General features: G+C 41.4%; 1 long non-coding RNA gene across 2 annotated transcripts; it reads right to left on the reverse strand.

The window, feature by feature from the left end:
• Positions 1-309: 309 nt before the first annotated feature.
• LOC134480494 (uncharacterized) lies at positions 310-8,916 on the reverse strand. 2 transcript variants are annotated; one of them, XR_010054921.1, is made up of 3 exons: positions 7,532-8,916; positions 5,222-6,204; positions 310-1,097 (listed from the first exon to the last, which is right to left on the reverse strand). It is a non-coding gene; the product is annotated as an uncharacterized LOC134480494 (long non-coding RNA). The 2 variants fall into 2 exon arrangements; XR_010054920.1 differs by having other exon boundaries at positions 310-6,204.
• Between the last annotated feature and the right edge of the window lie 8,286 nt (positions 8,917-17,202).

Consider the following 17,202-nt stretch of genomic DNA (forward strand, 5'->3'; position numbering starts at 1 on the left):
TGTTACAGAAAAATTTATGTTTATCCTATTAATTTGGTCAAAACTGTCATCGACAGTATAATTTAGAGTTAACTATATAGTTGACAGCAAGCATACACAGTGGGTAATGTATGCATGATGAAGTTGAAATTCAGAGTTGGAAACACAGTGCACAGTGACTGTATAAATGCCTGTGAATCTCAGTCTGACTGGGAAGTGATTTGATGCCCAGTCCCCATGAGAATTCAGAGATCCATCCCTCCCTGATAGCTGTGGGACTTCAGATGTTGACACTAATGATCAATAAAGAAGGTTCTTAAGAGTGAAGAGTTTGAGATTACTCCTTTATTGACCAGAATACATCCAATTTACTTGATAGTAACCAGATGCAGGTAGTCAATATATACAGTCTATATCCTTATCAAAATAGACAAGCAAATGAACAAAACAACAACAGATAGATAATAAATCTTCAAATGAATAGAAGGAAAACCAAATAACCAAAACATTTAAAAATTAACCAAACTTTAAAAAGAAGAATTGCGCTAAGCATTCTTTTGCTGCTCCTTTTGCAGAATAGACTTATAGCTGTGGCTTGCCTTGGAGACATAGTAGAAAAGCTGTTAGTGATGGTAACAATCTTCTCGAGAGGAGTGGAAGTAGGTCTGTTTTGTTGGAGTGGGGGTATTAAGGAAAAAGCCTACCAATACTGCGTATAAATGATATTACAGACTTTGTCACAAAGTCTTTCCAATGTTGTGAACTGATCTCCATGAAACTCTTCTGGATGACCCATCAGGACAAGTACAAATTTACACGTGCACAGTCTTTCTGGATGACCAGCAGCTCTTGATTGATGTGCATCAACACTTCTCTGAGTCCCTCAAAAAGTGCACACTTGTTGGAGAGAGCTGAGGTGAAAGTACAGCCTATTCAATCCAAAGAAGTTAAACTAAAGGAGGAAAATGCCGTCCACAATTGCTATGGACACTACAGGTGAGACGCAATAGTGGTGTATTTGCTGTGCACACTTAGTTCTCCTCCTGTAGCTTTTCTCTCCAAGGGAGATCTTGTCCTGGTCTGTGTCATGTTCGAGTTTCTGCTGGAGAATTTCAGACCTAGCAGAGCAAGGGAATAAAGATTTATTGAGTGGTTGTCAGTTCAGCTCTCCCTCTTACATCAGCTCTATTCAGTTGGACAATCCAGCATGACCTGTCAGCCTAGGTCAGTCCCTGCATCCCCAAGTGACATAGAGTACCTGCGCTTGGATTTATATCTCAGCTTTTAACACTGCTAGAATTTGAACTGTGGACTATGCACTGTACTGGGATTAAGAGAAAAATGAGCATTTTTTCCCACTGGTCCAGGTATATGACATTGAATAATAACATTGTAGCTATGTCTGAACCTGAGTTCAAGAGAGGTACGAGCAACCTAGAATACCATGTGGATTCCTTCTGGAGAACATGCCCAGAATTGAGGTGAAATTTCTGATTACGTTAGCACTGAAGGAACCTGCGGAGGTTCAATTTGTAACCACTGTATCTGCAAATACACAGAGAAGCCATCTCACATCAAATCCATGGGAATTGCATAGATCCTGTAATCACTGAGAATGTGCTCCATGCAAATCTTCCCAGCGTACACACGGACATTAAATGTGATTGTGATGTAGAAACAGAACAGCACCCCTGTAAGTCTATGGCTAGTGTAAGGCAATTTGTGAGAGGACAGAAGAGAAAATGTCCTCAGATATTTCCGGAGAGATCACAGGAAGAAAGGAGTAGAACATAGCAAGAAATCCAGAGGATCATATATATTGTTTCATGGGCAAAATTCACATGAACTGTACCAGAACAATACTCTGAGTAGCTCCTTAGCTGCCTGAGGCTGAAATCCAGGTGGGGTGGTCATCCACCCAAAAAGGGTATTTATATAGGGAAGGATATTCAAATGGCTTCTTCCAGCCTGTGTTCCTACCTGAACATTAATGCTTAATGTAAAGATTCCCCAGGATTCGCTGGAGGCATAAAAAAAATGTTGAGTGGGATATGTACATAGTGGCCAGAGCCTATAGACAGCTCAGTCAGTGATGTGCTGTCCTCCCATAAACCGTCATAGAGTCAGGGTTCTTTCCCCATTAACAATCTGGCTTAGCAAGTCCCAAAGGCTGTGTAGAGCTGTCTTGTTGCTCAGCAAAGGATCATATATTGGTGGTGGACTAGACTCTTGTTCTTGTTCACTCTTTCAGACTTTCCCCAAAGTGTGCAACTTCTTCTAATCGGAGCTGTCTTTACCATAGCCTGAGTGACTTCATGCCCAAAGCTAGAATCATAGGAAATCTCCATAACCAGGATCCAAATCAACAAATTTTCTCCCCGTAATGTGATTTTTCCACAGATAATTTGAATAAGTAAGTAAACGCTTGCATGGATTATCTCACACTGAATCAGAATCTATGGAAGGGCTCCATCGTATGGTACACTTTTACTCCTTGGCTGATGGACGTCTGGATAGATTCTCCTTCAGGGCTACTCTGGGACCACTACAACATTGATGCTCCCTAGTTGCAATGGCAATACCTACTCCTTGTTGTGGAATCACTGGGTTAACTAAAACTTCTGTTCCACTTTCTGAACATGGCTTCTCATAGGGCTACCTGTTCTTACACTGTCAGACCCATTTGAAGCTCATCATTTCTCCTAACCCATTGAGGCTGAAATTAACTGAGAGAAAATGATGTTGATTGACAGCACTTGCAGAATGCTACACAGATAACATAGGGGAGCGCTTTGGATTATCTGTGCACCTAAAGGGGTTCCTGAAACTGGCCTGTTCTTGCACCACAGCATAGCTATGGGACTTTTTCTGGATGACGATACAATTCCAAGCAACTCAAATTCTCAATGAATAAAATCCAAGCCAACTCCCACGGGAAGTTGTAGTGTGCCAAGGTAGCTGGAAAGAAATGGTAGCAGGCAATGTGGAAAGCAACCTTGGAGAAGACACAGTGAGTGACACAACCTTCCAGTGGGCTTTCACAATTCACAAAGAACAGAGAAGCAGGATAAACTCATGGATTTTTCTAGAGAAGCCTTGCCCTTACCTCCCAGTACTCCATTCCTTTGATGTGCTCCAAAGGATTTCAATGCAGATCAGTGGTTTTGCCTGTAATCACTTGAAAATCTAACTTTACAGGTGTTTTTCTGTCCTCTTTTTGGGGGTTGCATTTCTAAAGGATTTTATTGTCCTGCTTCTACACCATAACAAAAAGGTACATGCAAGCTCTAGGCCTGTACCATTTGTTACCCCTGTGAAATACGACTAACTTGAACATATTTCCACTCCTCCCCCAGACTTCACAGGATAATTCTGTTCTGAAATTTTTGGAAACAGAATAAATTAGTAATTTATGTGTCCTTTTGCTGTACAGAGCTAGATGGAGATGCCAAATGACTGGGCAGCTCTATTTCATGTTTCATGGATGTAAAGTGAATGCTTAGAGTACTTTTCTCATGAAACTTGGAATTGAGGGAAACACACGTTCACTACTGCAAACACACACACACACACACACACCACACACACACACACACACAAACACTCACACAAACACAGACACACAGATACACACTCGCATGCACAAATGAAAACTTTGCTCTTATGCAGCACATTTCCTGTTGAGTGAGGAATTAGTGGGAACAATGCTGTGTACAAGTCTCTTAGACTCAAGCAGGCTGTGCTGCCCTGGCCTGTACTCATTTCCACTTCAGGAAAACTTTCTATGCAGATACTTGCTGGTCCGACAAGTAATTTACATGTTCTGCACAGATACTCTAAACAACACAACATCAAATCCTCAAGAGAGAGATTTCTAGGAAAAGACTCCATCAAGCTCTATGCTGACTCATCATAGGCCCCTCACTAAAACTACCCTGTTTCCTTCATAGAAGACTTTGGAAGCATCAGAGAAGACAGTGACTCATGGTCAGTTCCCAGGAATATTTCATCACATTAGAGTTCCTGTGATATTAAAACAACCTCAATGTCAGTCAGAAAAAGGCTAAATAAATAACATACAGTGACTTTTCTGAAAGGCAGCACTGTGTACAATATTGAGAGGGAATCTATCCTGAAAGAATGCAGTACCCATGATATAGTCAGCAAAGCAATGTCAGCAGAGGGTTGCACTCTAGGATTCCATGCAAGATCATGGTGAAGCCAATAAGACAATCCAGAATCTTCCCGGGGGATAACCTGTTCAGGTAAAGTGAAGAAATCTAATCCTTATTTTTAAAATAGCTGAATGGTTTAAGAATGTGTTGAGACAAATAAGAGAGGGGGCTCATCTTGGAACTGGACGAATGATGCAAAGACTGCTGGCCAGCACAAAACAGGAAGCTTCATGTTTGTTGAGAGACCTAGGCTTAAAGGACTAAGTTAGATAATGACTGGACAAAACTGCATGTCATGAACTGGCCTCCCCGCATGCTCCCTAAGATGCAGGTCAGCACAGCAATGCACCTTTCTTGGTGAGAATTGGGGGTACATATGGATAACTTTGTTCTTGAAGCCTCAAGTCTCTCATGCCAACCCTCAGCCTTTGAGAAACCTTTTCCACATCCTTGCTCTTCTAAACAGCTTCAGGTTCTAAGGCCCAGTTATGAACTCTCCAGGAGCACTCAAATAAGACAGGACTGACATGCTGATACACAGGCTCTGTAGTTACCCAAGATCTATGAAGCATGAAGTCACCATCTTCATATACAGGGACATGAGGGGAGGAAGAACAAAAGCCACCACAAATGACAATGAGAACCATTTCTTTGGCATTTCCACCAAGCTCTCCTCCTTGAAAACTACTTACTTCCTGAGTCTCACACGATCCCTGTAAAGAAAATGAGCTCCAGGCTTTTGCTTCATCCCTCAAAGCCCTGTTCTAGTCTAAAGAGGGGCTCCCACATAGCACCCTCCATACATAATGGCATGTAGTGCTGTGCTGTGTGATCAACCTATCTCCCTTAATGAAGTGCAGATTCTCAAAGAGCAGGAGCATTTCATTTCCAAACATGCAGTTTCTTGAAAAGGGGCTATCTCCACAGAAAGCCTTGTAAACCATCACATGAATGAACACTTGGATGAGACCTAGGTCAGGACATGGATCAGTCAATAGACAGTTACATTGGTGTGTCTATGTTTATGGTAAGACATGAGGACCACCTGACCTGAGTCCTAACCCTACCTGCTGTTGCTTGGCTCTGGGGTCACAGATGTTCATTCCGGCCTCTTAACAGAACCTCTTTGCCTCCACAGAGGATGCTGGCAGTTCAGTCTGCTCCACCAGCAGTTCTCTCTTCTCATTCAGCAAAATCTGTATATTGTTCTTCAATTGAGCTTGTTCACGCAGGAGCTGGGATTGCCTGATGCTGAACCACAAAAAAAAATAGTAAATCCCAGCCAGCCTCTATTTGCCTGTCACTCCTGCAAGTCCAATCATCCCTTCAAGGGTCCTCATCCTCAGAAATCCCCAGAATAGAGCCACACTATACAAATTAACACCAATTAGAGGAGGTCAAATCCAGAATCCACATTCCACATGAAGCAAAGTACTTCTGAAAATCCTGACACTAAGACGGTTTATATAAATCAAGGAAGAAGAGATGGTCCATAAGGGAGCTCGTATGTCCATGGTATGGTGAAACCATCTTCACGTTGTGGGGAAAGCCCCTCTGAGGGGTAGTTGAAGACCCAATAGCTATACAATCTTTCCATATGTTTCTCATGGATCACAGATCTTTATATCTCCTGTCAGAGTCCTAGAGATTCAGAGTTGATTGATATTCCCATCATGGTGCAAACCTTTTCTATCTAGAGGATCTTTAACGGGGAAAATAACAATTGGAGGGTCTTCTACACCCCTCACATGTACGACAACTGAGTCCAAGAGCTACAAATCTAAGACCCTTGCCAGGAGGCAGGCTTCTTGTTAAGAGTCAGACACCATGGAACCAGAGCCCTGACTTTTGTTAAAGTCATACAGGACAGAAGCATTCCCTGCCTAGTGCTGGGTTCTCATCTCTGTCAGCGACTCACCGGTAGGAACTGTTCACTTGTATGAGCTCCTTGTACCTCTCCATGGCATCACTTATTGAGTTGGTCATCATTTGCATAGCCATCATTCTCATCTCATGTTCAGATTGAAGTATTGGCAATTCGACATGCAGCCTGGGTTAGGTCATGGCCAAAGGAACAAATAATGTTTTGAACTCACGATTTCAGAATTAGGTGAAATGTAAATAAAAATATATAATAAAAAAGTTCAAATTCAAAGAATGGTGGAAGGAAAGAAATTGGCAAAGTCAAAAACCAGACCAAAACCCAACAGTGAGACTCAATCCACAGAAAATATTTCTATGTAAATAAGCAAACATTTGTTTTGAAATAAGGATCCTTGGAATTCTGAGAGATATGGTTCTGCAAAGACTCACTATATAGGAGGGGGCAGAGCCTGAGAGCTGCCTGTTTGGGAATAACAACTGTCAAGACCACAGTGACCTTTCTAGGTCACAATAAACAATCCCTGGATAGTTAAAAAAATAAAAAACCTAAAGATCAAAGCAGGTGAAACAAATTAGGTGAAATCAGACTGTTCTCTCGATTACTTAAACTCAGTATGTACCACATACTTTCTCCTTCAAAGTATTTGTACTGGTTAAGTTTATTATCCTGGGCACAGGACAACAGAGTCACGGTACCAGTTGGAGGGACCTGACCTTCAAGAGCTGGCCAGGTGAGCATGATGGAATTGACTAGTTCAGGAAGAAGATTCCTCCAGTCTGTGCCACAGCTTTGGGCCCAAGAGAAAGCTGTGATGACATTTCTCTTGTTTTGAAAGCAGGTATACTCAATCCTTGGTTTCTATCGTTACATGAATTCCCAGAGGGCATAAATAAGTTTGACAGGGAAGAGGATTTATAGCACCCCCTCCCCTCGGGAGAGTCCTGGGTGCCACCAAGGTATACAGAAGGAGCAAAGTTCTCTTTTGATCAGTGTGGGCCTCCACGTACTCATCACTATCATGACCTGCAAAGTGTTGATCAAACAAATCCTCAGACCCCATCAAAGGTCCCAGACGTCCTGATCCTGAGTAAACACCACATATACTTCCACATACACACATAGCAACCCATATCCAAACACACTTAGAATGCCAACTACATGCATGGAGGTGCCATAGAATCAGTGTATAATGAACAAATTCAGAGGAAAGAGTGATGACGTGCAGGCATTTCATTCACACACACAGTTGCAGCAAGTGTGACCAGGTCCTTCTAGCTGTTGACAGAACCAAAGCTAATCCAGTGAGATCAGGGTCAAGTACAAAAAGTTTGACCCTAAACACACAGCACCTAGCTTATCTCACAAGCAAATGCCTGCCAAATCTCCTTAAAATCCAGGATGAGAGGTGAAACTTTCTCGTGCTATGAGTAAATCTTGAGGTAGTAGAGAGAGAGCGCAAGACAGTGAACAGGTTACTGGGCATAATGACTACCTGTGGTCCCACTCATCATAGATATAAAGGTCCAGGATTTGGTAAAGTTCATCCCTCTCGAATTGACACTTCTGGATTTCAAATTTGAGCTCCTCCAGTTCCTTTAGACACTCCTCTTGCTTACTGATGACATTTTGGGATGATGCCTTCCTACCAAAACCTGTACACAGATAAACCCAAGTGAATTTGCATATTTGAACCAATGGGCAGAATAGATCATTCTGAATCCGAAAAGGAGGTTGAGGAAGGGGAAATGGTAGAGACTGGGTGAATCCCTGAAAGAGCAGAAAAGCTTTCTTAAAGGTTGATTCTTAAGCTATGTCCCTCTTCCCAACCTCTAATGCCATATGCGTACCACACTCACTATTACACAAACCCCGGCACAGAAATGTATAATCTGACTGAGACATAAACATCTGCGACATTGTTATCTCATATCAGATGTGGTGCAGATAATCCTGGAGTTCATAATGACTTCATAATGCTTAGCACCATCAAGCTCTAACCAAGTGTGGTCCAGCCCAAAGTGTCTGAGAACTCAATTCATGACTAGGGGTGCATCCTTCCTTGTTCTCGCCATCAGAGACTTCTGTAACCTACAGTAATCTAGAGGATGAAGTGCTTCAACTCCCAACCATGGATGGTCACATTGTTAATCTCACAGTGACTCCTCCTGCCAATCATTGACACTCACAGTTAAAAAGCTTCAAGAAAAGACACTGAAGTCTTACCACTTTATGTCTTTCTCTCAAATTAAAGATCAGGAACTCCTGACTCTTGGTTTGCCTTTGAAAAATCCCAACTCTCCTGCTTGTAAGGCCTAGTCTTAGAAGGCACATCTCAAACCTACCTCCTTGAGGATGTTCCCCAACTCTGCCCATGACTCACCAAGCCTTCCCCAGAATGATTTCCTCCTTCCTGTTTCACTAGAGAGGGGGTCAGCTTCCCTCTGACCTGGTGTGGTTTCTCCTTGATCAACACTTTCCTTCCGAAATAGCCTGAGCAGCTGGCGAAACATGCCTGCTTGTGAACCCAAAGGGAACTGAAGTAATATCCCAAAGGCAGTTGGTGTCACCACAACACTGGTGACATCACAGAAGATTCTAGGGATCTCTTAGATACAATAGAGTGTCCAGTGAAGGGCTTACTGGTGATGTCACTGGAAAATTCTATGGCCTACCTACTAACCAGCTCTCCCCACACTGATGAATTTCTGTGGAGACCCTTTCCTCCAGTCTCCCATGTGTCACTGGGAATACCATTTGGCAACCTCTATTTCAGAGCTACATATGCCTCTCTGCTTCATTAGAAGTCAACAATGCTTTTGCTGGGGAGGGTTGCTTACAACCCTGAATTGGAGAACAGATTTTTCTTAGCACCCAAATCTCTAGGCACCAAGGAGGAGGGAGATTTTTCTTAAAAGTAAATCTACTACTCGAGACAATGCATGTGACATGTACTTCGATTCCTAAGCTTTTCCCTTTTTCTGGAGGCCAATATATTTCTTCTATACCTCTGAGTGTATAAAACCTGGAAATATTTGCTTACTGTGCAGTCCTTGACAGCTGACATTGTTTCCATTTACATATCCATGTATTTCACAAAATCAATGGTCTATAATCCTATTTTTTTTCCAATAAAGGCTCCTTTTCCTTGGGATCATAGGGATCAACTACAGGGCATATAAAAATAATAAATTTCTGTCCGTTTTATATATAAAGTAGGGCATCCTCCCTTTCTCAAATATAACAAGACAATTAAATTGGACATCTGTGAGCAAATGTCAACTTGGACCTTGTGTTACTACATTGTAACTATATAGCCATCACTTCTCCAATATCATACTTCCTGAATAGACAAGTCTAGGCATGAGGATGTTGGGGAGTACACCATGATCTTTTACGTGTAGCAAACATAAGAATCAGGAGGATGGAAAGGGAGTGGAATGGCCTGAGTTCAGGTTGAAACTCAATTTTAATGGGTCCATAAGTTCAGGAGGGAGTCCATTTGGCATTGTGATATATGGATTCTGTTTTCTTATCATAGGTGTTATAATAATTCAACATGAATGTGTGCTATAATGCCACCCCACCTCACAGATGTAAGAGTGAAAATCATGTCTGACCTTTCTGGGAAGAACTCTGCCTTTTACTACCATCTGGAGTTATACAACATCACTATACAAAGCTCAGAAGAGAGGGGTGCAGATGTGCGGCCCTTAGAATTTGAGGATCTTTTCTTCTGATTAGGGCACTTATGTGTCCTATGTACTTTTTCCCTTGCTCTTTTACTAATGGTGGCTGACTTCTTTCCTGGCCTGAGGTAAACTGGAGTCCAATCTTTTGGATTACTGAACCTTCTATTTTTGAGATGACAGTCCCACCAAGGGTCCTACTTCATACAGAAGTTATGAATAAGTCTCAGGGGCTGGAGTAAGTTAAAAACGTCTGTGACAACAAAGAACTGATTAAGAAAACAAGAGCCCAGCTGCTCATCAAGATCACAGTTGTATGATAGTAAGAAAATGTGAATAGGGCATCAGGTGAAAAGATAAATTAATTAGGAGGTCACAGGCCTAGAAGGGGTAGCCTTTGCTCTCAGTGGAGCTGCCATTCTTTCTGCCATTCCTCGCCCTCTGCCACAGGACCAGAGACTTCCCCATACAACTGGCTGGCCTTGCCAAAGACCTGGCAGGGCTTCTCCCTGTAGAATAGGACACATAGAGTCCTTGAGGACTCACCAAGAGGTCTCCTCCACACAGGTTCCTTGTTGTCAAAGGGAAATGTTCCTGCAGAATCCTGCCATGGCAGCAGGAATTTCAACCTGGCTGCTCTTGGTCCAGCTCACTGGGTGCAGGCCTGAGGCCCAGGGGTATCTGGGGAAAGAAGCAGCACGCACTACCTCACAGCTCTCTCTTTGTTGGATGCAACTGCTAGGACTGTGATGGGATTTTTGTTTCTTTGTGTGTTTATTAGAAATACCTACAAAGCTGATTAAAGTTGCAACATGCCTTCATACCCAGCGTGCAGAATGTTTTTACATCGTTGTTGTTCCTGTTTTATGTTTGCATTTTGTTCTTTAATCCCCTCAGGAAATTTCCCTGTTCTTAGAATATTAAGCACATGCTTGGGAGGGATCGATTATTCAAGTTCGGCAAAGCTTTTGTTCTCACCATCACTCCACAGATGATGCCATTACTTACTTTGAAATAAGAAAACAGTTATGGAGAAGTAAATTAACCTGTAAGCTATCAAAGAAGAAACACATCATGATTGTGGAATGGCACCCCAGTATTTTGTATTTCCGAAGTTATTTTTATTTTAAATTTTTTATTGGATTTTTTTGGGTACATTTCATCCTTTTTAAATCCTTAAAGGTATCTTTTATTCCTCTCGTCCCATTTACAAGGTGGAATTTCACCTGTGATTGTTAGTCCAGATGGTTTGGTCAATGGCTTAGACATCACCCTGGCCTAGTTTCCTTGGCATAAGCTGAGTTAGAAGCAGACTCAAAGGTTCAGGACCAACAAATAATGAATTCCACTACATCTGGATACCTAGCCTCACAGCCAGGAAGGGACTGGATTTCCATTCACTATTTAAAAAAAGATGCAGTTCATTAACATGTAAAAAATTTCTCAAGTATATTAAAGTGTTTACCATGGTCATACAGTTTTTCAAATACCTGGCATTCATCTTTTTCCAAAACCTAAAATTTCTTTCTTATTCACATTTTTTGATTATTTTTTGGTATTAGTATCATTTTTTTAAATTTCAGTTTTTTTACTAGATATATATGTTTTATTCAAACGTTATTCCCTTTCCCAGCTTTTGGTCCATAAGCACCCCTGCCATGACCTCTCCCATATGTATGGTCCCCCAATCCATGCCACTTAGAAACCCCTTCCCGGACATTCCACTGCACTGAGGGTCCCACCTTGTTAAGAACAAGGGCTTCCCCTTCCACAGGTGCCCCATCAAGGCTATTCTCTCCTACATATGCAGTTGGACCCCTGGGTCAGTCCATGTATAGTCTTTTGCTAGTGGTTTATTTGGTTGGCATTGCTGTTCTTATGGGGTTGCAAGCCCTTCAGCTCTTTGAATACTTCTTCTAATTCCCATAAAGGGCGTCTTGTTCTCAGTTCAGTAGTTTACTGCTAGCACTGACCTCTTTATTTGACATGCCCTGGATGTGTCTCTCAGGGGAGATGCATAATCTGTCCCTTTCAGTAAGCACTTTTTAGCTTTATCAATCTTACCTAGTTTTGGTGGCTGTATATATATGGGCCACATGTGGGGCAGACTCTGAATGGCTGTTCCTTCAGTCTCTGCTTTAGATTTGGCCTCCATATCCCCTCCTATGGATATTTTTGTTCCCCATTTTAAGAAGGAGTGGGAGCATATGCACTTTGGTCATCCTTCTTCTTGAGTTTCCTGAGATCTGTTGATTGCATCTTGGGTAATTCGAGGTTTTGGTCAATATCTACTTATCAATGAGTGCATACTGTCAACGAGGGGTGTTCAGTACCTGGAAGAGAATGAAGGACAAGAGATGTGATGAAGGACTCCAAGACAAGTGTCTGATCAAGGCGACAATTTTATTTTTCCCCAAGGCTGAATTTGTACCATGAAAAGGGTAACAGAGAGAGGGGGGAAGTAAGAAACATTTACCCACGCTAAGGACACAATATTCGTGTGGTCAGAGAATTGGCTGGTGTTGACAGGTTGTCAGAAAGGTCACGGGTTTTTCATATCTATTAGTCAGCAGGATGTTGGTTTTTCAGAAAGGTTACAGGTCATGACATTGGGTATCTTAATGTCACACGTTATCATATGATTATTCATCTTGACCACCACATTTGTATTAGTCTTCTGCAGCTGGCTGGCGATTTTCCATGAACCCAGGCATACTTAATGCTCACCATAATAATAACATCAATAATGGAGGGCTTCATGGCCATCGCTCCCAAGAGCATACCAAGTGTGTTTTCCTGTGATAGGGTTACCTCACTGTGGATGATATTTTCTAGTTCTTTCCATTTGCCTATGAATTGAATGTTGTCATTGTTTTTGATAGCTGAGTGGTACTCCATTGTGTAGATGTACCACATTTTTCGAATAAATTCCTCTGATGAAGGGCATCTGGGTTCATTCCAGCTTCTGGCTAATATGAATAAGGCTGCTATGAACATAGTGGATCATATGTGTTGTTGTATGTTGGAGTATCTTTTGGGTACATGCCCAGGACAGGTATAGCTGTGTGCTCAGGTAGTGCAATGTCCAATTTTACAGGAACGTTCAGACTGATTTCCAGAGTTCTTGTACCAGTTTGCCATCCCAGCAACAATGGACGAGTGTTCCTCTTTCTCCACATCCTCGCCAGCATCTGTTGTCACCTGATTTTTTGATCTTAGACATCCTGACTGGTGTGAGGTGGATTCTTAGGGTTGTTTTGATTTGCATTTCCCTGATGACTAAGGATATTGAGCATTTCTTTAGGTGCTTTTCAGCTATTCTATATTCCTCAGCTGAGAATGTTTTCTTTAACTGTGAACCCCATTTATTAACAGGGGTGTTTGGCTCTCTGTACTCTAACTTCTTCTGTTTTGTGTATACTTTGGATATAAGCCCTCCATCAGATGCAGGATTGGTAAAGATTTTTTCCCAATCTGTGGGTTGCCTTTTTGTCCTAATGACACTGTCCTTTGCCTTACAAAAGCTTTTCAGTTTTATGAGGTCCCATTTGTCGATTCTTGATCTTAAAGCATAAGCCACTGGTATTTTGTTCAGGAAATTTTCCTTAGTTCTTATGTCTTCGAGACTCTTCCCTACTTTTTATCCATTACTTTTAGTGTATCTGGTTTGATGTGGAGGTCCTTGATCCACTTGGACTTAAGCTTTGTACAGGGTAATAAGAATGGGTCAACTTGCATTCTTTTACATGTTGACCTCCAGTTGATCCAGCACCATTTGTTAAAAATACTATCTTTCTTCCATTGGATGTTTTACCTCCTTTGTCAAAGATCAAATGACCATAGGTGTGTGGGTTCTTTTCTGTGTCTTCAATTATGTTCCACTGATCTGCCTGTCGGTATGCCAATACCATACAAACTATTGCTCTGTAATACTGCTTGAGGTCAGAGATGGTGATTCCCCCAGAAGTTCTTTTATTGTTGAGTATAGTTTTGCTATCCTGGGTTTTATGTTCTACCAAATGACGGCAAATTGCACTTTCTACCTTTATAAAGAATTGAGTAGGAATATTGTTGGTGATGGCATTGAATCTGTAGATTGCCTTTGGCAAAATGGTCATTTTTTACCATATTCATCCTGCCAATCTATGAGCATGGGAAATCTTTCCATCTTCTGAGACCTTCTTCAATTTCTTCAGAGATTTGAAGTTCTTGTCATACAGATTTTTTACTTGCTTGGTTCAAGTAACAGCAAGTTATTTTATATTATTTGGGACTATTGTGAAGGGTGCCATTTCCCTAATTTCTTTCTCAGCCTGTTTACCCTTTGAGTAGAGGAAGGCTACTGAATTGTTTGGGTTGATTTTATACTCGGACAGTTTGCTGAAGTTGTTGATCAGGTTAAGTAGTTCTCTGGTAGAATTTTGGTGTTGCTTAAGTAGACTATCATATCATCTTCAAATATTAGTGTTTTGACTTCATCCCTTCTATTTTTTTCCCTTTGACCTACTTTCATTGTTTGATTGCTATGGCTAGGATGTTAAGTACCATATTGAAAAAGTAGGGAAAGAGTGGGCAGCCTTGTCTAGTCCCTGATTTTAGTGGGATTCCTTCAATATTCTAAGTTTAGTTTGATGTTAGGTACAGGTTTGATGTATTTTGCATTTTCCTATATTTAGATTCAGGCCTTCAATTCCTGATCTTTCCAGGACTTTATTAATGAAAGGGTAATGAATTTTGTCAAATAATTTCTCAGCATCTAATGAAATGATCATGTGGTTTTGGCTTTGTTTATATGATGAATTTCGTTGATGGACTTCTGTATATTAAACCATCCCTGCATCCTTGCCATGAGGTCTACTTGACCATGATGGATGATTGTTTGGATGTGTTCTTGGATTCAGTTTGCAAGAATTTTATTGACCATTTTGATCAATGTTCATAAATAAAATAGGTCTGAATTTCTCTATCTTTGTTGTATCTTTGTGTGGTTTAGGTATAAGAGTAATTGTGGCTTCATAGAAGGAGTTTGGTAGTGCTCTGTCTGTTTCTATTTTGCGGAATAATTTGGACAGTATTGGTATGAAGTCTTCTATGAAGGTCTGATATAATTCTGCACTAAATCCATCTGGTCCTGGGCTCTTTTTGGATGGGAGATGTTTAATAGCAGTTTCTATGTCTTTATGAGTTATGGGGTTGTTTCAATGGTTTATTTGTTCCTGATTTAACTGTGGTACCTGGTATCTGTATAGAAAATTGTCCATTTCCTCCACATTCTCCAGTTTTGTTGAATATATGTTTTTGTAGTAGGATCTCATGATCTTCTTAATTTCTTCATATTTTGTTGTTATGTCTCCCTTTTATTTCTGATTTTATTAATTTGGATACACTCTGTGACCTCTGGTTAATATAGCTATGCGTTTATGTATCTTGTTGATTTTCTCAAAGAACCAGCTCCAGGGTTTGCTGATTCTTTTGATACTAGGTTTTGTTTCTTCTTGTTTGATTTCAGCCCTGAGTTTGATTATTTCCTGCCTTCTACTCCTCTAGGGTTTATTTAATTTTTTCTAGAGCTTTTAGGTGTGCTGTGAAGCTGCTGACATATGCTCTCTCTTGTTTCTTTTTGCAGTCATACAGAGCTATGTGTTTTCCTCTTAGTGCTGCTTTTATTCTGTCCCATAAGTTTTGGTATGTTGTATCTTCATTTTCATTAAATTCTAAGAAGTCTTTAATTTCTTTCTTATGTCTCCAATGACCAAGTTGTCATTGACTTCAACTTCCATGTATATGTGGGCTTTCTGTCCTATTTGTTGTTATTGATCAGCAGCCTTAGTCCGTGGTTTTTTGATAGGATGCATGGGGTTATTTCTATCTTCCTGTATCTGTTGAGGCCTGTTTTGTGACCGATTATATGGTCAATTTTGTAGAAGGTACAATGGGATGCTGAGAAGAAGGTATATCCTTTGGTTTTAGGGTGGAGTGTTCTATATATATATATATATGTTAAATCCATTTGTTTCATAACCTGTTAGTCTTTCTGTGTCTCTGTTTAATTTCTGTTTCCCTTATCTGTACATTGATGAAAGTGGCGTGTTTAAATTTCCTACTATTATTGTTTGTGGTGCAATGTATGATTTTTTTGAGCTTTAGAAAGGTTTCTTATTGTTTAGGGACACAACTGCTATATACTTGACAAATATAGCAATCACCCAGAACATCCGTAGAAAGCATGTGACTGTTGGCCACATGAGGATGAGTTTCTTTCAAAGATCATCATGATTTTTGGTAAGATCTTCTCTGTAATTGGTGGCATGGCTTCCCACAAACATGGTCCAGTTGTCTAGAATCTCCTCCTTGGTCAGCATCTCATCCTTGTTTTTATCTGACTCATACACCAGATGCTGGGCCTCAGCCTGTGCATGGTCATAGTCCTGAGGGAGGATCCAATGGTGAATCTCATCCTAATCCAGTTCCCCATCCTTGTTCAGATTTGGGAAATCATTGAACTGCTCCCCAGACAAAACCCAGTAGGTCTCAGGGCAATTGTCTTCGTGAGAAAAAGATGTCCACAATGTACTCATCCTGGTCCACAAAACCATCCCTGTTCTTGTCGATATTCCCCAGCGTTTCCAGAACTACAATCTCCTTCATATGTTCTAAATCCTCTTAGTGCAGAAAAGCAATGAACCCGTACTGAGTAGCTGTCAGGTCACCGTCAAGGCCTTAAACCTCCTCTCATCTCGTGGAGGCAACTTTTTAAAGTTGTGATGATCAGAGCTATCTTGGAATTCAGCAAGGTTTCCCAGGTAGTAGCCATAGGTAGCCTGCTGGTATTCTTCCCAGGAGATTTTTCATCTATGTCCCTATCATAATCCTTCCAGAGTTTAGCCACATTTTGGTTGATGTATCTTTTCTGTACCTGTTTGATCCAAACTTTCAGATCCTCAGTAGTAACAAGGCTGCCTTCATCACTGTCAGTTGGATCAACAATTTTCCCCAACTACTCCTGCTCTCGTCCAGGATTAGCTATCAAAGGTCTTGGAGTCCTCCTTGCCCAGGAAGACCTCATGATCGTACAGGAAGCTGTGCTTATTCTCTGGTGGCCACTGGCCCTGCTCTGAATCAGGACAAACCATGTGCTCCTTGCTTATCATGCTCTTGGCCATGAACGCCAGGACCAGTGCCAGCAGCAGCCCATGGAGAGTCCCAGGCTGAGACCATGCACCACAGTTGCGATCAAAGGGAGGCAGCAGGGAAGTAGGGGCTCAGAGCACCTTATCCGCTGTCCCTTCCCCAGAGAGGGCTTTTGTTACATTTCAAACGTTATACGTTTTCCTGGTTTCCACAAAACCCCTTATAAAACCCCCTCCTCCTTCTACTATGAGGGTGTTACCACACCCACCCAAACACCCAGGCCTATCTGCCTCCCTGTTCTGGTTTCCCCTACACTGGGGCATCAAGCCTTGACAAGACCAAGGGC

This window comes from Rattus norvegicus, chromosome 9, assembly GCF_036323735.1.
Source record: "Rattus norvegicus strain BN/NHsdMcwi chromosome 9, GRCr8, whole genome shotgun sequence".
NCBI lineage: Eukaryota > Metazoa > Chordata > Mammalia > Rodentia > Muridae > Rattus > Rattus norvegicus.